General features: G+C 43.7%; 1 protein-coding gene and 1 pseudogene across 3 annotated transcripts in view; both read right to left on the bottom strand.

Annotated features, from left to right (window-relative positions):
- Window positions 1–23,807, bottom strand: part of zgc:194887 (uncharacterized protein LOC571819 homolog) — a 41,754-nt gene extending 17,947 nt beyond the window's left edge. For 2 of the 3 annotated variants that reach the window (XM_061843875.1, XM_061843874.1), the window contains exons 1-2: window positions 23,608–23,807; window positions 20,881–21,009 (exon numbers count right to left, since the gene is read on the bottom strand). The gene's annotated coding sequence lies outside the window, so the exon portion shown is untranslated. Of the gene's footprint in view, window positions 1–20,876; window positions 21,010–23,607 lie in introns of all 3 variants that reach the window. The other variant, XM_061843876.1, reaches the window with a different exon arrangement.
- LOC133513881 (5S ribosomal RNA) lies at window positions 1,662–1,780 on the bottom strand (annotated as a pseudogene).
- Window positions 23,808–24,119: the final 312 nt, after the last annotated feature.

Here is a 24,119-nt window from a genome sequence, read left to right as displayed (position 1 = left end):
CTGCAAATGTTTGTGGCTTGGGCGCACGCGGAACGACAGAGGACACTTTCCCCGGAGGAGCGCTTCTTATGTCGCATCTCTATTTACCGCTCTGGTATTTATTATGTCTGAAATATTTTCGAGAAACGCAGGGCATCAGTCGCCGTTTGGAGTCGGTTTCATTTCACGGATTGGAATAATTGCCCCACAACAAATTGAATTCCAAAGAGTCCAAATTGCCTTGCAGACAGAAAAAAAAACATCTTTAAGCATTTTTTTTAAAATATTGTGATTAAAAAAAGACTGAGGCAATTATGGCATGATGCTAACGATATGATGTAAGGATTCTTTTCTGACAGTCTGGAATGAACTTCTCACTGATGTCGAGACCTCCTTAACGCCGTTGGGGTCTTGCGTATGGAAAGAGACACAAGCACACCTCATGCTCACATGTTCTCATAGCTAGCGCTCACTGCCACTCCAACGGCCTCATTATTGGGAAACTATCACTAGCCGAGGATCTACACCGCCGAGGTTCTACCCTTAGACCTCCTGGGTCGGTACGTGATATATTGCGGCCCCCCCGCAGAGTGAGAGATGAGGAAAAGCTGGCGCCCAGAACGGCCTGCGCACACCGGACGGTCGTCTCTTGCCGGCCGTATCCGCAGCCAGACTATATAACCCAAAGTGGATTGTTGCGCTTGTTTACAAATGTAATGCGATCCCTTTTATAGTCCAGCAAAAGCTGTCCGTTTTTTTCCACTTTCTCATCCAGAAAATTCCGAAATTCATATGCGGAAAGTTCTTGCTTTTAATAATGAGCGTGCCACATGGTATACACGTTTGCCATCATTTGTGATTTCCTAGATTGCAGAAAAAAGGCACTGATCACAATCCAGGAAAAAGAGAACGCAGCAAATGTGTCGCGTCAGCGTATTTGCCCCCCCCCCCCCTTATTGATTCATACTGTAGTTGTGACGGAGCCACAGCGGAATTATCATATGCGTACTTATAAAGAGCTGTTGATGACAGACGTTATTTGGCTTTTACATGGAAAACATTTGCTTTTATTTACACATTACAATGTCTTTCTTCCATAAAACGCTTTGGCAGACCCTGTTTATGTGCTTGTAAACATAAATAACATTTTATTCCACCAAGTAATGCAGTCATATCAGTGAATGGCGTTGAACATTTTCGACATGAGACTGGAATTGGAACTGATTTGAACTTAATTACCATCCATCCATCCATCCATCCATCCATTTTCTTAGCCGCTCATCCTCACAAGGGTCGTGGGGAGTGCTGGAGGCTATCGCAGCTGTTGACGGGCAGACACAAGCTGCATACACAATCACACCTTGGGGCAATTTAGAGTGTCCAATTAATGTTGCATATTTTTGGGATCTGGGAGAAACCGGAGTGCCTGGAGAAAACCCACGCAGGCACGGGGAGAACGTGTAAACTCCACACAGGCTCTGGGACAGAAGCAGGGACCTCAGAACTGTGAGGCCAACACTTTCCATCTGATCCACCGTCTTCTTTTTCTTCTTTTCCTTTTGGCTTGTCCCGTTAGGGGTCGCCACAGCGTGTCATCTCAGATGAACGCATATTTGTGTGCCACAGTTTAACGCCGGATCCCCTTCCTGATGCAATCCCCCTGCATTCTCACCAGGGAGAGAAGCTTACAGTACCTGATATTCCTAGGCGGTCTCCCATCCAAGTACCGACCAGGGCCAAACCCACTTAGGTTTCGAGATCTGATGAGATCGGGCGTTCTCAGGGTAGCATGGCCGTAAAGTCCATCTGATCAACCGTGCCGCCACTTAATTACCTGAACAGGTAATTTTTTTCCATGCCCTTTCTCAAGTTCCGGTTCATGGGGGACTTGGATCTTATTCCAGTTGATGTAGGGTGAGAGACAGGATTATATCCAGTACAGAATCTCTGTCATTTAAATGTCTGACGGAGAAAGTCTTCAAAAAGCATAGCAGACATTTTTGGTCTGAGAGCAGAGTACCCCAAGGAGAGATTTTTGTTTGATGTTGGTTTGTGTTGAAATGTAAACCTGATTAAAACCAAGTAATTTGTAATGACACATCTATAGCAATATCGCCGAGTACATACATGACCACACACGCGATTGAGATGTACTGTCGATGTCTACACACAAAAATGAGCATAGGCTCTGCATTACATCTTCTTCAGTTCAACTTTGTGGCTCACCAACATTATCTAATTTCAAGAGTCTCAACAACAAACCCCATTAGAAGACACGAGATCTCTGTGTAATGTTCCTAATCTGGGGGGGGGGGCACATATGTTATGAATTCAAGGCCCTCAAATCCTAAATCTGGGGGATTTTTTTTAATCAGTTCTTCAGCTTAGTGTTACTCCACAACTAAGGCGTGAAAACGAATCAGACTTGGAGCACCAAGACAAACAGCTAAATATAGGCCAGCGTGGAAATGCACAACACTGTTCTGGGAGGTCTCCTGGGTTTGAGAAATGGTGAAAATGACATCAAATAATTCCCTTGGTGCCGATTCTTAGAACACTTTGTCGTAAATCACTTACATTTGTATCACTGTGTTTGTGTTGGTGTGGCGCGAAAAGCACTGCGGTTTATCTTCAAGTTAGCGCTGGAAGCCTGTGGCTTCAAGTGGAAATCAAGCCTTTAGGATCAAGTTATTTCATGGTATGGATGAGTTTTTGCCATCATCCTCAGTTCAAGTATAACATACGGCTATTGCAAGGAAATGTTCCAGCTCCGACCACAGAACAGGCGGAACACCAACATGGTGGCGTTGAGTAGTATAGCAGCAATTTCTCAGGAACACATCAGCTGAACTACACACAAGAAAAACAACTCAAAGGCTCCTGCAATTTAACTCTTCAATGATTTTTCAGTTTCTACCTATTTTCTCAAGCCTGTAGTCTTAAATCTACGGTAGTTGTCGCAACAACCTCTGGATTTTTGGGTCGAGTCTCTTGAAGAAAGGTGTTTTCTACCAAATTGCCTGGTAGCACTTTGGAATGTTGTGGGGTTGAAGACGTTCTTCTCATTTCACACATCAAGAAACAGGGGTCGGACTGTATGAACTCCAAAATACGCACTCTGTATTCGGTCATGCGTGTCTGGCCAAAACAAAACACAAAGCTGCTGTCTTCTTTCACAGAATGGCACGACTGACCGTAAATCGAATCCAGCGTGCTGTTGAGAACATTGCCAGGTTCGCTGAACTATCCCAAGTCCTGAATCGTGCGCACGCCAGGCAGCTCTTCCGTCGATGTGGTTGCCGTCAAGTTCTCGCTCTCTTAAATCCTCACTGAGGCCTTTCCCTGCTGCCATGAATGAAAGAGCATCACTCGAGCTATCGCTCACCGACCTGGATGTAATTTCACTCATTATTACATTGCAATGTCACGGCAAGATGTTGATGCGCTGTGTTTTTCCAAGAGTTCCACCGAGAGAACGCCATTAAAACCATGGTGTTATGATTTCACGTTTTCGGTAGCTCAACCCTTCCACATTTCAAACACCCCAGTGAGTCTGAGGACACCGCTTCCAAACTTCCAGGCACGTGCAGAGACCTCACTTTGCACTCTCTCACATCAGGGGAACAAATAGAGAGGCTGGAAACCACAAGCTCTTTTTAGCATTTTAAACACACGCCTACTGCTACCATGCGATATGATTTTTTCTGATGGAAATCGTTAAGACCTCCAGAAGTGTTGTTACAAGAGCATAACCTGACTGCAGACCCATTGGGAATCGGGAACTGCGGATAGCCACATAACTCTGATGCTACTGGCGTTAATGCATTCAGGCATCTTTCGGCACTCTGCAATGTTAAACAAAAGCACTTTTGCTAAACGTCATGATTATTACTTTTATTATTATAATTCTAAACCCAGCGGAGACATCGTCTATTCCGATATGAGATGAAAGGTCTCGGCTACGCTTAGCTTTGAAATAGAAAGCCTGAATACAGTGTGTGTCCTCAAAAGAGACATTTTAGGCCATAATGGTAATTAGCTCAGGGGGATGGAATCCAGTGTTGTTTTTGAAAGAGCGATCTTGCCCGGCTGACAGTATGTCGGTTTTCAATGTTTACGGAGCGCTTCAAGGTCCAAATGAGTGGCCAATTTCAGTTCTCCATTGCACCTTGAAAGTAAACAACAACAAAAAAAAAAAAAACATGATCATCTTCAGTAACCTGTTAATGTGGACTGACTGACGCACGCACAAAAACACAGATGTCTCAAATCACAGACAAGAACAGACTTTAATCTGTCCAGAAGCAACAGTCGGTTTTGTCATTAGAGGACACATCCTTGTCCTCGTGACATGCGGCCATCCGATGTGGAGAGACAGGTAGTGTATGTCCTCTTGTCTGGGGACATCTTTTGTTTATAGTTTGGTGTGGTGGACTTGGAGGAACAGGATGTATTGCCTTGCCGCTAGTGGGATAAAATATATCCAAAGAACATGACATTATGCTGTTCTTAGGTCTACAACACTGCTCAGACGTTAAAAAAAGATATTCACAGCATGCCTCCACCGGCAGCTACTGTATGTGAGTCAGTCCACCAATGTGGTCAATATAGGAACAGACCAACAACAGTGACATCAGGATGCGGTTGTGTGCAAATCCTTCCATGTCCAGGCAATAAAATTACAACCAGCAGTTATTAAGGCTACTTTTCTTTAGTGACAATGCTGGGCTGCTCTGACTGAATAATTTTCAAATGCAAAAACCTTTTGATAACCTATTTAATCTCCAGCTATCTCTCTGCCAATATTTTTATTTCTAAGATTGAAATTTCAAAATGCATTTTAGTGCCACGCCTAAGAACAAACAAGCAAACATACAACCAAACATTTAAATACAAACAAAGGATTCAGGACTTTGAGAAATTGAGTGAAGGTTTTGATTTGCACAGTGCGTAAAGACACCATCCATCCATCTGTTTTCTTTGCCGCTTATCCTCACGAGGGTCACGGGGAGTGCTGGAGCCTATCCCACCTGTCAACGGGCAGGAGGCGGGGCACACCCTGAACTGGTTGCACAAAATGAGTCATTTCGATTGGCTCGCGAAGCACTTGGAAAGGAGAGGAATGAAGATTAGCCGAAGTAAAACAGAATATATGTGCATGAATGAGAGGGGCAGAGGAGGATGAGTGAAGGTCCAGGGAGAAGAGATAGCGAGGGTGGACGACTTCAAATACTTGGAGTCAACAATCCAGAGCAATGGCAAGTGTGGTACGGAAGTGAAAATCGAGTCCAAGCAGGTTGGAACAGCTGGCGGAAGGTGTCTGGTGTGTTATGTGACAGAAGAGTCTCTGCTAGGATGAAGGGCAAAGTTTATAAAACAGTGGTGAGGCCAGCCATGATGTATGGATTGGAGACGGTGGCACTGAAGAAGCAACAGGAAGCAGAACTGGAGGTAGCAAAAATGAAGATGTTGAGGTTCTTACTCGGAGTGAGCAGGTTGGATAGGATTAGAAATGAGTTCATTCGAGGGACAGTCAAATTTGGATCTTTTGGAGACAAGACTCGAGAGAGCAGACTTCAATGGTTTGGACATGTCCAGAGGCGAGAGAGTGAGTATATTGGTAGAAGGGTGCTGAGGATGAAACTTTCAGGCAAAAGAGCGAGAGGAAGACTAAAGAAAAGGTTGATGGATGTTGTGAGGGAAGATGAGAGGGAGATGCACGAGATGAGCTTGGATGGAAAAAGATGACACACGCTGTGACCCCTAACGGGACTAGCCGAAAGGAAAAGAAGAACAAGAAGAAGAAGCACCACATATATGGAATATGGGCTAAACCAAACTAGTTCAATTTCTTTTGTCCTGCATGATAACACAAGCAGGTTATAATAGTACTCATATCATTTGTTTACAAACAACTGCATCATATAACATGAGCCTCCCGTGGTTTGTTCTAATCCTCTCTGGACCAGGAGGACCCTGCCACGGGTTGGGGAGAAGCAGTTCATCGCGTGGCAAAGAATGGGGTTTTGTGTGGCCGGCCGGCGGCTGCCGAAGAAGCTTGTTTAAACAGACGCACGCTGAAAGACGTAATGACCGCGTTGACAGCAGTCATACGAGATGTCTGTTGAGGCTGCTGCGCTGTGGTTGTGAAGAGGCTACAGCTGCACACAGTGAGGCGGGGGGATGTTGTGGTCACCTTCTCTTTTTGTAAGCTTCAGAGAAATGAGCAACACAGGATTCCTCCAAAATGTGACTTTGGTATTTTCTTCCCCACCACCCCCACAAAAAAAAAAAAAAAACCAACAGAACAGAACTCAACAGAATACTCAGTACTGCGGCTGCACGCCCGTTGTTATTGCCAACTAAAATGTATCCGAGGTACAATTTTCTCTAGCGCTGTCTCAATTCAACGCAAGTGCGTTGATGTTGAGCAGGGCGGACTCGTGTTTTCATTAGGAGCTGTACATATTTTGAAAACATTGTGCTGGTTAATCCGACAAAAACCATAAGCTACGTCCACATGCTCAACACATGCTGGGCAGCAGAAGATGAGCAAGTGTGTTGCGCCGGAGGAAATTGTCGTGGAAAATAAGGTGGATCTCCAGAGACAATGTACAATGGTTGCTGCATTGTACATTTTGTTCAACCCATCTAAAAACAGACAAAAAACATAAATAATGTATGAGCTGAAGTGTAGCCTGTCTGATTTTGGGTACACTCTGGATTGGGAGGCATCCAATCAGAGTGCACATGTAGAAAAACAAGCATTTAGACTCACAGCTATGAGGAACCTGCAAAATCCAGAAAGGAAGGCCAGATTCAAACCTCCAAGCTCAGAACCGTGAGGCAGATACCACCACATACCCGCAAACTGCTTTCAAAGCAACATGAACGCAGTTGTTATCTTCGGTGTTTGCTTTTTTTTTATGTTCAGGTGTCACGGTTCGCATTGTCATTGTTTCTGACAGACGTGATAATCCAAAACTGTCACGACCAGAACACGGGGGTTGAACCCAATTGCACGACTCGGGAGACGTAGAGGCAGTTCGGGGATCGTTTTTATTCAGCCTAGTGTCGGGGATCAGTAATGGAGCGGCAGTAACAAGGTCGTCAGGCGTAGGAGGCAGGTCAGCGGGAAGGCAGGGGTCGGCACACGGGAGCTCAGGAACGGGATTACGAGAGTGCTGGAACGAGGGATGAGGCGACGGTCTGGCAAAGGCCAGATCACACGAGGAGTCCTATTTGTATCTGTCATAATTAGGTGTGCGTCTCACTCATTGCTGCCAGTGTGTGGCATGTCGGGGACCGCAGGACCATGACAAAAACACTAATTATAGGACTTGTAGGAGCAGGCATACGACATGGTCGGACAAAGAGGCTCAGAAATGGAGAAAACAGGACCCGGTTCTGTCGGTGATTTAAGATGTCGAAGCGTCTCCAGATCGTTCACTTTCCAGGCCTCCAAGAGAGCAAGATGAAATGCTTTTGGACGGACCAGGAGACAACTGGCTGCCGTCCTTCGTGCGATCGCCTTGAAAAGAAAGCCACTGATGACAAAAATCTGTTTCGCTTGGTGTCAAAGGTCACTCCTGGTTTGTCGCAGTTGCAAGCAAACCTCCGATGCAATCAATCAAATGTGTGCTTTCATAACGCCGCCTGATATCAGTTGGGAGGCAAACATGTTGATTCCCATTGAGACAAAAAAAATAGTTGTCCATCTTGAGGCGCAAGCAGACCTCAGACACGATGACGGAGTCAAATTGAGGGAAAATAAATGTGAAATCTCAACTCTAGGAGGGGTTGGCTGTGTGGGAAATAAACAGTGTTAGCAACTCATCTTATTTTTTAATGCAATAGAGGCTTTTCACATCTACTTAGTGTCCAATTTTAGCTTTATTTGGCCCAATCAGTAACTTTGGGGTCAACAATGGATTTACAGTAACATAAAGATGAGACGTTGCTGCTGTGTTTATTTTGGCACTTCCCGTCTGTGCACTGGTCACATTATCTCTACCCAAAAGTATGAAAACTAGCGGGAACTTAACATTTTTTCTCACATTCAGCCCCCACCTCTTTTGAATGTTTTTTTTTTTTTTTACACTTCTTTAAAAGATTCATGTACAGATGCTGGAGTACACTGGAGAAACATAATCAGTCCTCAGGGTACTTTAGCGCGACAGTCAGACATTGTCACGTCCCATCGGAGCGAGAGGTAGGACCCAAATGCAGGAACTCGGAAGACGCAAGGTAGTTCAAGAAGAGACACGTTTATTGTATGCCGAGGTCGGGGATCGAGCAGGCTGTCCGGTGCGGCAGCGGTTGTTGGAGCGTCGGGCGAAGAGAGCAGATGAGTGGGCAGGCAGTAGTCGGTACACGGGGAAACAATCAACGCAAGCAGAAGGATCAAGGAGTCAGGCTTACAAGGTAGGTCAGAGAACGGACGGAGGTCGGTATACACAGGATCAGTCAGGAGTACGAGAGTGCTGGAACGGGACATAAAGCTCAACGAACTGGCAGCGGACCAGTCGTCACCGGGTCCTATATATACACAGGGGATGATCCGCCCGCATGAGTCGCAGGTGTCCGCCTCCCAATTAGCGCAGCCGCGCGGGCACCCGCACAGCTCGTGCTGAAGCGGCTGGATCATGACAGACATAGTCGTTTGTTCCAAGTAAACGTGGATTGGCAAGGAAAGGGTCAAGGAAGAAGCTACTCAGTTTAGGTTCAGCTGTGGATACGGAGTATTTTCATTTATCATCGTAGATTACCAGCACCTTTTGATTTTTTGAGCGGTGCCGTTCACGGATAAAAAGTTGAAGTAGCTTTTATGTGTGAGAAATGCGGTTCTCAACCTGCTCCATATGTAAAGTGTATTGAGAAGTTTTCTTGTGAATGGCTATAATTTGCAGTCTATGGTATTGTTGTGGAGTATTGTAAGTAAAGACCCAAGGTAAAGTATCAAAGTCCAATCGAATCATGAGCTTCTTAACAATGCCAAAATCTGTCTTTCGTGGTTTGGATTACATTTAGATTTGTTTTATGCCAGTAAGGTCCCTCTAGCTAAGCAGTCATGCCTCGTCGTCTGGCTTCTTTCAGGCTGCGTCTGTTCATTGGTGTTGTTGTCACATATCGCTACTTTTGTCATGTTTGACTTTGTCACATCGAGTCTTGATTGTCTGGGACTTTTTTTTTCTTATTTAATGTTTAGCTTTTTCCATGATCTTTGTTTGCCTATTTTTGGTTTGTGTAAATAAATTCTTTTCAAAGACTCCTGAACTCCGGCCTTGCCTCCCTAGTTCGCAGTGCTCAGGTCCACCACCTTCTTTGCCACCAACTCCACTACACAAACCTGCAAACTCTGACAAACATACAAAGTACCACGCTGTTAATATGCATAATATGTGTGCAAAATAGCTGTACTGGACATAGAAACTCAAAAATACAGACATTAAAACGATAGTGTACCGTAATTTCCTGGCATACAACCCGCAACATTTTTCACACTCTTTCAACCCTGCGGTTTATGGGGTGATTCGGCTAATTTGTGCAGTTTTTGTAACGGCCGCAAGGAAAGCACTCGAGCGGAAAAGGTAAGAATGAGACCGGTAGAATAAATGTGCTGAGGAAGTGACTTTTAGCGGCACTCTTAGTGCTGCGCTAGCGTGTTCCTGACGTGTCTCAGTGATATTTACTGGTAAGTTTTATTTTAACCGGCCCTGTTAGCGTTGGCACTTGCGTTATAGTGGTGGCGCTGCACTCGCGTTAAACTCTTTCTGTCTACTGTCTTTCTTTGTAAATATCTCGTGTGTTTCAATGTGGACGCTTACGGCTTTTACAGAGCTGCAGCGTATGTATGTACCGAATAGTATTTCCTTTACAAATGTACTCAATGAGGCTTGTAACCAGGTGCGCTCCGTAGGCCGGGAATTACGGTAGTCACGTTCTGCAGTCACATCTTAACAACCGGCCACGAGACTGCAAGGTAATAACAGTATCAAGCGTCTGCAAAAAACAACAGTACCAATAATGAACTTTTACATAATGACCCTCATCCTCTTCAGATTGTAAAAAAAAGACCACAAGGAGAATATTTGTGCACGTGTGACTTTTGGATCTTAATGAGGAGAATTCATCACAACACGCAGATGTGGGGCTTCGATTCCAGCCGTTTCCATGCCGCTGATACATTTAAACTGCAGTCAGTCAGAGCAGAGTGAGTCATCCTTTTGGGCTCAAGCTCCGCTTCCTCAAGTACTTCCCTCACTCCCACCGTCTTCCCAATGGTCAGTCATTGTTCAGGTTCCCATGCACAAGCAGAAAAATGACAAACACTTGCGAACGGCTCAAAAGGGATTTAGAATTTGCTGCGCGTTGCCTCCAAACGCTCCCATTTCCCAATGAACCATGAGTGCTTTTAAATCATCCCAAAATCGTGCAATATTGTCACCCCGAGTGAGTCGCTTCATGTGCAGACTGTTGCTCTTGGAAAGCAAAGACACGACGCTTTCGTGAGGTGGAAATAGAGAGACTCCTTCTAATTGGTCCAACCATAACAACAACAAAAAAAAATCGATAAGGGGCCAAATTGATTGGAAGCGTCGCACGAGGAATACCGCTGGACGCTAAAGGAGGACCAGATGAAAGGGTTTCGATGACGACAACAGCAGAGCGAAGCAGCAGATGCTGAAACTCGTCCCGCTGCATTGAACCGCTTCGTAAGGTTTGTCTCAAATTAGATCAACCATTAATTACCAGCAACTTTGGTGACTCATCACTTTGGATTGGCCACTGCAGAATTTTGTCGTGGAGCCTGTGATCATCCCCTGAACGGGAAAGACCTCGAGTGAGACCCGGTTTGGACAAAATGACCTCAGAATTTATGTCGCAAGTCCAGAAAGGTTTTTCTGTTACTATCCTGGAGGACTTGGAGGTACTTCCTTCACTTTCTTACAAGTGAACTGAATTCACCTTCTCTCAACTTTTGAATGCGCATGTCCAAAGTGTTCAATGCTTCGGTACTTTTTCCACAACCAAAAACTCGAGTTTCATCCAAGAATCAACAACACATTTCGAAGGATATCCACTTGTACGCCTTTCTGTGACTCTTCTAGTCTCTCAGTCTCCCTGTTGCAACCTGCTGATGACACTTTTAAAGCTCACAAGTCTTGCAGTCAACTAATCTAACTATGATTTGCCACAAAACTTGACAGATGAAATGGAATTTTAGGGAGTGAGTACAAAGAACAACAAATACTCACATTTTTTTCCTCTATCTTTCCCAGAATTCTTCAACTCTCTCTTCATGACCGCCCACTTGTAGTGTTGCTAATTAGAATACATGTGACGGAATCATTTGTGCTGCCAAGACCAAATAAAAAAGGGCATTTCCAGCGAAGTTTTTCAGACCCCATTTATATATTTACCGGTACACAGAGTTTCACCCTGAACTCAGCATATCATCAACTGGCCACCAACAGAGCTTCTCGGAAGTTTCCGTGATAGCAAGCCGAGCCCGTGAAAGTGTTTACAGCAATGAAGTTGTTTCTGGCAAAGAAATGAAACCATGTTTTGAAAGTAATCAGCACGTTTTGTACATAATCAAAGTCGTGGGGGGGGTCAAAGGAGAGAAGTCGGCGAAAGTGGGTTAGCGTTCTTGCACTGCTGCAGACAAGACGCTGCAAGTAGTTAATTTTGGTCAAGTGTTTCCAAGGCACGCCACACTATCCACTGAAAATATTTACTTGAAGCAGTCGCCGAGGGGAATGCTCAGCTGGTATTAGCTCTTCACAACTCAACACAAGTTTAATATGCGAGTGTTGAGGTCATACAATCACAAATACTGATGCCAGACATGTGGACCAGCCTTCAAAACTGCAGAAATGACCACATACAAGTGTTTCTATAAGTTCCTGAACAGAAAGTGTGCATTTCTTTCGGCTTGTCCCTTTCGGGGTCACCACAGCGTATCATCTCAGATGAACGCATATATATGTTTGGCACAATTTTTACGCCGGATGCCCTTCCTGCCGCAACCCTTCTCAGGGAGTGGAGGCCCCAGTGGGATACGAACCCACAACCCCTGGTTTACCAAACCAGTGCTCTAACTCCTGAGCTACGGGGCCTCCAAGTTCCTGAACAGAAAGAGCGCTTAATATTGGATTTGATTGATTTTGCTGCGGTTTTACTGACAAATTTGGAAGAACCTCAATGAAGCAGTGAATATATTGACGTGGGTTACACAGGACTGTAATTGACATGGCGGTCTCTGCCCAGACTGACAGTATTTTCATTGGGACAACTTTATTGGTGGTGATTTCAAGCAAGCCATAGAAGACAAGCACAGATAATACAGCAAAATATATGTGATCATAGTATGATATTTCTATGTATCTTTTGTTTTTATGTTTTGTCACAGGAACATTTTGGTCTGAAACTTCTGACATCATGTAATTCTTCGTTAGCCTGCAAACTACATGGCCCAAGAGCTCCTCTGCTGCTTGAATATAGTACTGCATTCCATTGTGTCTCCATCCATCCACCGGAAAGAGATCCCAGGGACGACCCAGGACATGCTGGAGAGATTATGTCTCTCGGCTGGCCTTGAAACGCCTCGGGATCCCTCCGAAAGAGCTGGAAGAAGAGGCCAGGGAAAGGGAAGTGTGGGTATGCCTGCTGAAGCTACTTCCCCCGCGACCCGACCCCGAGAAGCGGTAGTTGACCTACAGATTAACCATCCATTCATTTTCTTAGCCGTTTATCCTCACGGGGGTCGCGGGGAATGCCAGAGTTTATCCCAGCTGTCAACAGGCAGGAGGTGGGGTAAACCCTGAACTGGTTGCCAGTCAATCGCAGGGCACAGAGAGACACTCATGAACTAGCAGCATGGGGGCGGACCCAAATGCAGGACTTCCAGGCAACGACATAATGATCAAAGTGGCTTTATTCCAGAAACAGGTCAATACCAGGTGTAGAACTCCGAGGCGGACGCACAAAAACGCTAGACTACAGGCAGTATCCAAAAACATGAAACCAGGTCCGATGACTATGAGGAAAACCAAAAAGCATAAGAAGATGTGCTCAAAATTAAAGGGCACAGAGTCACTGTGACAGGCCACCGACGTGGGGGCTTACACAAATGCAGGACTTCCAGGCAATGGCATAATGTTCAGAGTGGCTTTATTCAGAAAACAGGTAAGATATCAAAAGGCAGTCCGAAACAAGGCAGAGGCACAAAAACGTGAGACTAGAAGCAAGGTCAAAAAACATGAAACGAGGTCCGAAGACTATGAGACAAACTAAGAAACTTGACAAGACGTGGTCAAACTTAAAAGGCACAGAATCGCTGTAACTAAGGAAAGCTCTACACTAGATTTACGCACAATAATGGAGAATCCAACATGCAGTAATTGCATCTGCCTTGTTTTGGACTGCCTTTTGGTATCTACATGTTTTCGGAATAAAGCCACTCTGAACATTATGCCGTTGTCTGGAAGTCCTGCATTGGGGCCAATAGGCCCCCACGTCACCGGTTCATGACAGAACGAACTGGCCTGCCACAGCAAGTCTGCACCCTTTTATTTTCTCCCATAACTCCTCTGTATCATCCAAATGGTCATTGGCAAACTTAAGACAGGCCTTGACATGTGCTGGTTTAAGCAGGGGAACCTTCCGTGCCATGCATGATTTCAAACCATGACGTCTTAGTGTATTACCAACAGTCACCTTGGAAACGGTGGTCACAGCTCTTTTCAGGTCATTGACCAAGTCCTGTCGTGTGGTCCTGGGCTGATCCCTCACCTATCTAAGGATCATCGAGACCCTGCGAGGTGATATCTTGCATGGGGCTCCACTCCCATTGAGATTGACCCTCACGTTTAGCTTCTTACATTTTCTGATGATTGCTCCAACAGTGGACCTTTTTTCACCAAGCTTCTTGTCAATTTCTCCATAGCTCTTCCCAGCCGTGTGGAGTTGTACAATTTTCTCTCTGGTGACTTTGGACAGCTCTTTGGTCTTGGCCATGTTACAAGTTTGAGTCTTACTGATCGTATGAGGTGGTGGACAGGTGTCTTTATCCAGCTAACGACCTCACACAGGCGCATCTGATTCAGGATAACACACGAAGTGGAGGCGGACTATTCAAGGCGGACTAACAGGTCTTTGAGGGTCAGAATTGTAGCTGACAGACAGGTGTTCAAATACTTATTTGCAGCTGTATGACACTACTAAATCGTTAAAAAAAATCATACATTGTGATGTCAATATAGCAGGGTGTTCAAATACTTATTTTCTTCACTGTAAAATGGATGGATATGTCTGATTGTGCAATATCAAAATGATTGAATAATAGTGTATAAAAAGGGTAAGCGTATTTGGATGAACGAGTGCCCAATCACCCTCTGTGACACCATGCTGAATCGCATTAAGACTTCTTATTAAGCGACTAAAAGCAACAATTTATGGAGCCCAGAGATGTAATTACATTCTCCAGAAGTCATAATACCAGCGCCTTTTTCCACTTGATTTGTTTTGTTTTGAAAGACGAGGCCAGATGAAGCAAAGAAAAAAAAAAGTTCGGGCCGGCCCACCGATTCTGCTTGAAAGCATAAAAGAGGATGGAGAGAGATCCGCCTGCCTCCAGGAATTTTCCACTGAGACATGTGGATAAACATCGAGCGGAATGGGTTGTCTTCGAGAAAAGTGACAGTGGGCAGTGACAGGTCCAGCTCACGTCTGCACCACCGCCGGCTGCACGGACCGGATAGAAGGGACGGGTGGGTTCCAGTGGAACCCCACCAATAGGCCGCACGAGGTAAAACGGGAGTTCTGGAGAAGGAAAAGTGGAAGGAAGGCGAGATGGACCGAGACAGAGAGCTGCCTGTCTTTTGGGCGAGTGCATTCGGAAAAATAAACACAGCGGTTTTTAACATTTAATAATCCGCGGGTGTGTGATTCACGGCCTTGACAAAAACTGCGACTCCCTTTTGTTTTCGTGAAACATTTTTCAACCATTCACTAATGTGAAATAAAATGTAAAAAAAATGTAACAAGCATTCGCTCCCAATTCCTACAAGGAGGGCAAAACAAAGTGCAGCTGGCTCGAGTTGACAGTTCGATTTTTTCGGGGAGTTTCTTGAGTTTATTTAGCAGTCAAATATTATGATTGGCCAAACTAATGAACTCATCTTCAAATAATCCTGTATAAAAATGTCACAAAAAAATATAACACGAAATATTGGAATGATGAAACCAGATTTTGCACCGACTATGAAATCCAATTCAGCGAAAAAAGGACCTATGAATGCGCATATGCTGTCACTGAGCCAAAATGTTAGTCAGCTGAATGAATTGAGAAGAATATTTTTTTATATTGACTCATAAAATAAGTCAGCGCGAAGTGCATGTTTGTAGAAAACACCAATCTACTGTACATCATAAAAAAAATGGTTTGCAATACTACATATATGTATTAATGCAATAGCACTCTCATGATACATCAAACTCAGGATTCAATTTATACAGATTTCAAACCCACCGTTGGATGCATGAGTGGATTTTTTCCATTCAAAATACATGAAAATTAAATTAAGAAAATTCAAAGTTTCAAGTATTAGCCATGTTTTCTCCTCTGCTCCACTTTGCTTGGCATTATTGAACCAGCAGTCGTGGTAACCACAGATTTCCAAAGGTCAAAGCTTGCTGCCAAAATTTATCCTCAATCAAGTCAATCAGTATCCAAAAAGAATTATATTATAGTGTAAATATAAAAACTATATGTTGTTAATTGTGAGATATGAAAGCTCCAATAAAGGGGTGGCAATCATTAGTGCTCAAGGGGCACGTTTAATTCTTTCAAACAGACACTAAGTTTAGGTCATTTTTGTTTTTGTTAAAAAAAGTTCATTTAACTAATGTTATTTACAATAAATCATCCATGCATTTTCTAAGCTGCTTATCCTCACAAAGGACACGGGAGTGCTGGTGCCTATCCTGGCCAGGGAAGGAGGCGGGGTACACCCTGAACTGGTTGCCAGGCAATCACAGGCCACATAGAAACAAACAACCAATCACACCTAAGGGCAATTTATGCATCCATCCATTTTCTTAGCCGCTTATCCTCACGAGAGTCACAGGGAGTGCTGGAGCCTATCCCAGCAGTCAACGGGCAGGAGGCAGGGTACACCCTGAACTGGTGACCAGCCAATCGCAGGGGCAATTTAGAGTGTCCAATTAATGTTGCATGTTTTTGGGAAGTGGGAGGAAACCAGAGTGCGTGTAGAAAACCCACGCATACATGGGGAGAACGTGCAAACTCCACACAGGCGGGGCTGGGATTGAACCCGGGACCTCAGAACTGTGAGGCCAACGCTTTCCAGCTGAGGCACCGTGCCGCCCTTCATTTAACTAATGTTATTTACAATAAATCATCCATACATTTTCTAAGTTGCTTATCCTCACAAGGGTCACGGGGAGTGCTGGAGCCTATCCCAGCTCTCAATGGGCAGGTGTTGGGGTACAGCTTGAACTGGTTGCCAGCCAATCGCAGGGCACATAGAAACAAAACAACCCCCCAAGCCCCCAAAAAAGAAAAAAAAGAATAGAAAAGCAGCTAAAGGAAATATATTTAAATGAACCAATTTTCGGAGGAAAAGGCCTAAATGAATGCAGCAAATATTACAGGACTGTTGACAATGTAAATGCTCAGTGGACCTTTTTAAAGAACAAATCGGGGGAGGACATGGCCAGCGAGCCATACATTGCGCACCATCTTAATGATCTTGTCTAATCTGTGGTGGCTTAAAAAATAAAAAATAAAAAGCCAAGACTCATGAATGGGAATTTTTATGTCTCAGAATGTTCAATATATTGATCATGTTGGAAAATTTCAGACAAAAGTGTTCGCATGTTGTCATTTTGGGACGCTCATTTCCACCATGAAGTCGAATTTAATACCTCATCATCGCGGGGTTCTTCACAGAAAGTGTCCATAAAAGGGCAAAGGGGAAGTGATGTCGTCATTTTGTAACGAGCGGGCAGCTGCTCTCGTGTGGAGAGTGTCCTGGGTGATAGTGCATGATGGAGACCAGCTGCTGACTCAGTGACTCATTTCAGCCTCACAGCAAGCGAGCGAGAGAAATCCGCCTAGACACCTTGCAGAGGAAGAGCAGATCGACGCTGCCAAGCCCAAAGCCCGCTTCACACTTGACAAACAAATTGAACCCAATCCCTATTTTTCCATTTTCTCTTTTCCGGAAGGCTTGATTCGAATTTCTCTCGGGTCGCCGCTGGACCCTTGTCTGAGCAAGCTCCAATTAAATTGAGTACGCTCGTACGACAAAACCCGCCAAAATGATCAAACGAAGGCGATGCAGGTGCAACAATTAATCCATTAATTGACAACTAATAAACATATTCATCAAGCACATAATAAGACATTGATTACTTTCAAAAGATCAAAGCAAAGCAAATTTGTATTGCGCATTTCACACACAGGATAACTCAATGTGATTTATGTGATTAAAAGCATTTCAATACGAATAAATAAAATATTTGAAACTGAGGGGAAAAATGAAAATAAAAGTGCAATCTAAACAGGGTAAAGTGCAAAAAAATATCACTTAAAAATGGAAAAACAAAAGAAGAGTTTTTAACCTGGGTTTAAAAATATTCACACTTGGGGCTGACATTACTTCTATGGGCTATATCCCATTAGCATGTAGCATCAGAGCTAAACGCTGCTTCACCACGTTTGCTTTGGACTCTACGTGCCACTACAGGGAGTCCTCGGGTTAGGACGGTCCCGACTTAAGACTTTTCGACTTTTCAATGTCCGTCCCCCGTCCGCCATTTTGTCTGGTTTAGGCTTGTCCGTGTTTGTACGCCGGGAGTATCTTTGCATTTTTCACCCTCCTTTTTAGACATGATTGCCCCAAAGAAGAAAGCTGTGTCTTTTAGCAATGCTTCTGCAGCCATAAGAAAATCCATTACCATGGAAACGAAGCTCAAGATCATAAAAAGATTGAAGAAAGGAGAGACACTAACACCACCAAGGCTTGAGTTGGTCGACCGTGGTGACAATTATTAAAGACAATATGACAAATGACGGTATATTAACGCATGTGAAGGGTTCCGTTCCTGTCAGATACAATGATCACAAAACAAGGTTCTTTGATACTTGTCGAGATGGAGAGGATTGAGGACCAGGTTCCTTGGCAATAGCTAAGCACAGCCACCCCTTCTTCTCCATCCACCTCTCAGCAGTAAATGCTAAGTACGTCATCTTGTTTATTTCAATGTATTTGTTTTTTTATACAAAGTATTTTGATGTAAATTCTGACTTTAACGGTGGAATCTGACTTCAGTCTAAATTCGAGTTAAGTCGCTACTGTGAGAACGGATCTCAGTCGTAGACCGAGGACCCTCTGTATTTGACCCGAGTCTGCTCTGAATCATTTAGTTAGTCAAAAATGCTATTGCTAATCTTACTGGAAACATCCGTAGGTGAAACATTACTCTCACTCCCCTCAACAGTCCATTCGGAATCTATTACAAGATCCCGCGTTTGACCTTTAACACCCTGCCTGACCACGACCAAATTGCTACTTGGGATGAGCATTTGCCAATCATTTTCCAGTCAAGATTATCAGTCACACATCCATTTGCTAATTCGAAATATACACAGACCGTCAGTCGCGGATGTACAGAAAAATGGGGGTCTTGTGTCATGCTCAAGGGCACCCGGGCAGAGTTCAGCAGGTGCACTGGCCCAAAACCAAAACAAATCCAAATGTCCATACTTTCCACTCCAGAGCCAAGTCCATTGCGTCAGACAGGATGCTAGCATGTTGCCTTGATTTGATCTCAATGGATCACCTGACTGGAATGCAGGCATCATTGTTATCTGTGCTTTCCCTGCTCCCGTGGCTCAAATGTTCCAAAATGGATGACAGGATAATAACCACAATTAATCACATACTGTTTAACGTTCTCAACGCCATCCATCACAGTCGTGAACACCAATGAACACCACTGTCCTTGACCCAATGCTTTTTGGGAGTCGGACCTAAGGACGTGGTCACAGACTCAATTCTTCTTCACTCGTGGCTCGCATGACAAAACTTGAACATTAATGGATTAAAGTGTACATTTTAGTCCACAATCTAGACTTTAGACTGCAAATACTAGTCAACACACTGTGCTATAACCATATACAGGCTATTGTGTCCCCATTTACTTCATCCATTCATTCTCTTGGCTGCTTATCCTCACGAGGGTCGCTGGAGTGCTGGAGCCCATCGCCGCTGTCAACGAGCAGGAGGCGGGGTACACCCTGAACTGGTTCCCAGCCAATCACAGGGCACAAAGAGACAAACAGCCATTCGCACTGACAATCACACCTAGGGGCAATTTAGAGTGTCCAATTAATGTTGCATGTTTTTGGGATGGAGGAGGAAACCGGAGTGCCGGGAGGAAACCCACGCAGGCACGGGGAGAACATGCAAACTCCACACAAGCGGGCCCGGGATTGAACCCGTGACCTCAGAACTGTGAGGCCAACGCTTTCCAGCTGAGTCACCGTGCCGCCCCCCATTTATTTAAATATTAATAATTTAAAAAAAAAACATTTATCCATTCAATGGTAGTGCTCATATCCTGAAGTGAAATCTCATTCCGCAGCTATGCCGTTTATCACAGATGTTAGTTTTAAGGGTTGGAGGTGACAGATCACAGACGAGTGTCTGCACAGTGACGACGTGTGAGTCTGCGTGGAAGTTTGTGAACATGATTCCAAATGATAACAGTTCAGACTCACGTTTGTTCAAAATAAATACAGCCCATTTGATATTACAGTAGACTGTAGACCGCATCTCGCTTCTGAGGAAAAACACTCAGAATTCGTTAGAATCATTCCAAGTACCAAGACCAAAGCAGAAGTCTACTTGACCCAGATAGAAGGAAGAAACAACCATCACATTCATCGAGTACATATTAACTTGAAGTAAAAATTGTAAATAAGTGTAATACACTTTGGGATAACTATACTCTGCATGGGCTGGTACCAGATTCTGATGGCTTGATAACCGTGACCCGTAATATTTTCACAGTATTGCAATTGTAGCTGTATTCTTTTGAAATGTTTGAGTAAAAGTACTCCTTACGTACGTTTGTACACGTAAAAAGAAAATGAACAATTGCACTTTCGGTTAGTGCTGTGCTACCGTGTTGGTACTGCGTAGCTGCCGTGTCTGTTTTTGTTTTTACCAGTATGTGTTGTTTTCTTTTTTTTTTTAACCAGCTCTGCTCGTGCTACTGTGTTGTTGCTATGTTAAGCTAAACTAAGGTGTTAAAACTTTGAAAACTCTTTATGTGTACCCCCTTTCTTTGTAAATATCTCGGGTTTCAATGTGGGTTTCAATGTGGGCACTTGCGGCTCATGTATGTACCAAATGGTATTTCCTTTACGAATGTACTGGGTGAGTCTTGTAATCCGGTGCGCTCTGTAGGCTGGAAATTACGGTAATTATTTTACGAGAGGAGATACCTGCTAAGACTTTAATATAATCCAGAACCAGAAGCGCCCCTAAATTTAAAACTTCCTGTAATGGCAAACATACATGCTTGTGCTCAGTTTAAAGTGATTTCAGTTCAGTGTTCCTACGTGTGTCCAAAACCTCATCAGTGACGTCAAGCCCGCCTTGAAAATAACCTTATAGGTGAACATTGCAGCTCTTATGGTCTCACTGATAAAAGGGCACATGGACTGATGTAAGCACTCCTGCTGACAACTCCTTTCAACTCAAGCGAGAACACAGCTGCGAAAGGGACAAACAGCACAGACGCACGCATGCCAGCTTTGATAAAAGAAAGCTGAAAACGCAGTCATTTTTTCCATGTACCTACCACCCGTCAGGAGAAGGGCGTCTTCTGACGATTATGGGAAGGTCTGCGACGAAACTGGAGCTTTGTCCTTATATGGCAGCGGTGGTCCTCATTTTTTTGGGGGGGGTGTTCTGCTGACGGGGAGATCCGCTGTAGAAGTGCAAAAAAGAGCACGCTTTCAATTACGTAACACGTTTGGAAGTGACGTTGTATGTATGCATGCTAAAAGCGTCAAGAGGCTCGTAGGATTTGTCAATGGACGCGGCTGGAATGTTTGGTATGGCTGGTGGTACCGAGTGAACGCGGATCAGAACAATCTGTTGTTTGTTAATCCAGCACAGAACAAACAAACCCTTTATTGTGAAGCAAAAAGAATCTGAAAAGTTATGCCGCCAAATTATACAAGGACGTATGAATGAATCAACAAATTGGCTAAAAAATGAAGGAAAACCATAGTCAGCCAACATAATGTGATGAAAATTATTGCCACTAAATAAAACTCGACTAACGCCTTGCTCTTGTCGTCAGGGGGAAAGTATGGCGGCCTTGATGTGCAAATCAAAATCGGAAAAACTGTTGCACATGACAGAGTGTAATCATTCTGAAGCCAATTATTGAGCGTCAAGGAGGAAAAAGTTGGAAAAAAAATACCCCATAGAGTGCTATTAACTATTATTACGATGACTCGATCAAAATAATCTGCAGCATCTTTGGAAAGATTTCTTGTGAAATCAATGTGGGTATTACCAATCAAATCAAACATGCTAACGACTGTATTGATTTAACAATTGACCCCAGCCACTTATGTCACGTTGTGTAACAAATCATAGAAAGTGAAAAAGGCTCTTAAACTAACAAAGATCGTCCAAGTGATGAAAACTGATCAGTAGACCACAAATGGATCAGCTTTGTTTAGACTCCAGTAATGGGAGAGTCGATTATCTCGATTTTCTTCCATCTGTTATTCAGTTTTAGGTTATTTTTCGGGATGTGCATTTGGAGTAACCTTCATCCCTGGGGTTGGAGGAGCATTTTTTTTAACAAATTTTTTAAAGGATTGGAGAACCACTCAATGAACATAATAATGTCGCCCAACTGCTGACATCTTGTTGTAGGTAGCAAACTAGTTAACCGAACTTCTGCTGGCTACAGGCCGGTAGTGCTAAACTTGAATAAAGGACCCGTTGCAAACTTTTTTCGACTAATTAGTTTTATGCATTGATATGAACTGTATCCTTGCTTTGTGTTTTGCTGATGATGGCGGGAAACAGGACCTAGAGTTTAGATCCAGAACAAGCAAACGACTGATCACTCTCTTACTAATCTAACTATTCATTGACCTTTTATGCCCTACGGGTGCATTCTCATCATGTCATCACTGCGTATTTCTTTCCCTTCATTTGTAACCTGTGCGTAAATATACAAGAAAAACCCTTAATGGACCATGTGCAATTGATACCAGAAATGGTTCCATAAAGAATGAAGAGTCAACAATCATCAGACTGGCCTTTAGAATGATTCAAAATCAGTTTTTTCCACAGTGCCAGTAAGGCCCCAGAGACTCTTTAAATCTTGATTATCTGATGAAGCTTTAACTGTAATAGACATGACTCAGAGCTTCTCAATAAATGGCTGTTTTTCATTATGCAGCCCTTCATCAGGCACCTCGTTGCTAAAGACCACTTGGGACAACCATGTCTTGACCGACGACCGAACAAAGTTGATTCCAAACAATATGTTGCAAATCTTTTCCTTGACAGTTTCATTTTGTGCTACCAATAAGAGGACTGCGATTAATTTCCCTCTCAACGTTATACCATTTCTCATCACACATCTGTCACGTATTTGGCATGTATTTTGTCATACGTGAAGAACATAAATTCCTTGCAGCATTTCTGGAAACGTGGTTGCAATGCAGTGAACCCCAAGTTCTCCTTTCTGCTACACAAAGAGATGAGCAGATTATTCCTATGTTTATCAAATTGAAAATGTATGCATAATGCCACGCCGATACAAAAATGTAACCGGCAAACAGGCTACAAAAATGTAGTGTATATCCAACACGCAACAAATGCATTTGGTTCCTGCACACATGTTGAATTTCAGAAGACCAAGACTTGAAAAGTTGAGTCATTTTATTGCCTAGCTAAGTCTCTGGGAATTTGCCCAGGGAAGTGCAAATGTTTCGTAAAGTGTTTATCGTTTGTTTCACTTTCTAAGCCCTTAAAGCTCAGTATGTTATCCTTTAGAAGTAGTGACAGAAATGACATCATAGCAAGGTTACGTTTTATGGTGGTGGTGGGGGGGGGGGAACTGTGCTGCGATCTTCATGTGTACGTTTGGAACAATAAATGTGCAAAACTATAATGGATTATCTGAACAAACTGTTAATTTTCTGTAATCACCACGTTCTGACTTAAAATCAATTTAAATTTTTCCCTGAATATCCTCTAAGATGTACTGTAGCTTCCTTTGGGGAGAATATTCAACTTGCATCTTTATGAAGGACGAATAATGCCCAATTAGAACATTATTCAAGAAATCATGCAATAATTAAAATAAATGTATGAGGTGTGCAAGAAAAGTTCCTCGTATGATGTCACAGAAGATGGATTTGAAACCCAAAACTGCGACTTTTCCCCTTCGATGCGGGCCAGACTCATATCTGCTTCTCACTGACAATGTAGTTTCCCACAATAAATCCATGCGCTACTGGCCAGTTCAAAAACATGGACTCACTCAACTCACCTGACCTGGCTCCATGGGAATTTTTTTCCACTCTTTCCCAAGCTCAAGGAGTTCTAATATATGGAGATCATCGAGCCGGCTATGACAATGGAGCTGCAGAAGGTCCCAGAAGAATCCTTCCCGGAGTGGACGAAGCTGTGGTAGAAATGAAATCAAGACGTTGAGGCCCTTTATACTGGGTCGTACTTCAGTTGTGCACAGACTGCAAATTAATTTTTGTCTAAGACGCGTCTGTTTTGTCACTGGCAAGATGGGAAAAAACTTTAGTGGCCGTCAGATGATGACAATGGAATGGAAAAGTACAGAGAAGGTCAGAAGAAGTTACAATGTATCTTTGTCGACCTAGAGAACACCTCCGACAGAGTTCCAAGACAGTCTGGTGTGGCGGAGAAATATGTTTGAATAGCACAGGACATGTATGAGGGCAGCAGAACAGCGGTGAGATGTGTTGTTGGTGTGCCAGAAGGATTTAAGGTGGAGGTGGGACTGCATCAGGGTTCCGCCCTGAGCCC

This window comes from Syngnathoides biaculeatus, chromosome 15 (genome assembly GCF_019802595.1).
Source record: "Syngnathoides biaculeatus isolate LvHL_M chromosome 15, ASM1980259v1, whole genome shotgun sequence".
In the NCBI taxonomy this organism is placed as follows: domain Eukaryota; kingdom Metazoa; phylum Chordata; class Actinopteri; order Syngnathiformes; family Syngnathidae; genus Syngnathoides; species Syngnathoides biaculeatus.
The sequence above is the reverse complement of the archived record's forward strand: the minus strand, read 5'-3'. Positions and strand labels throughout refer to the sequence as shown.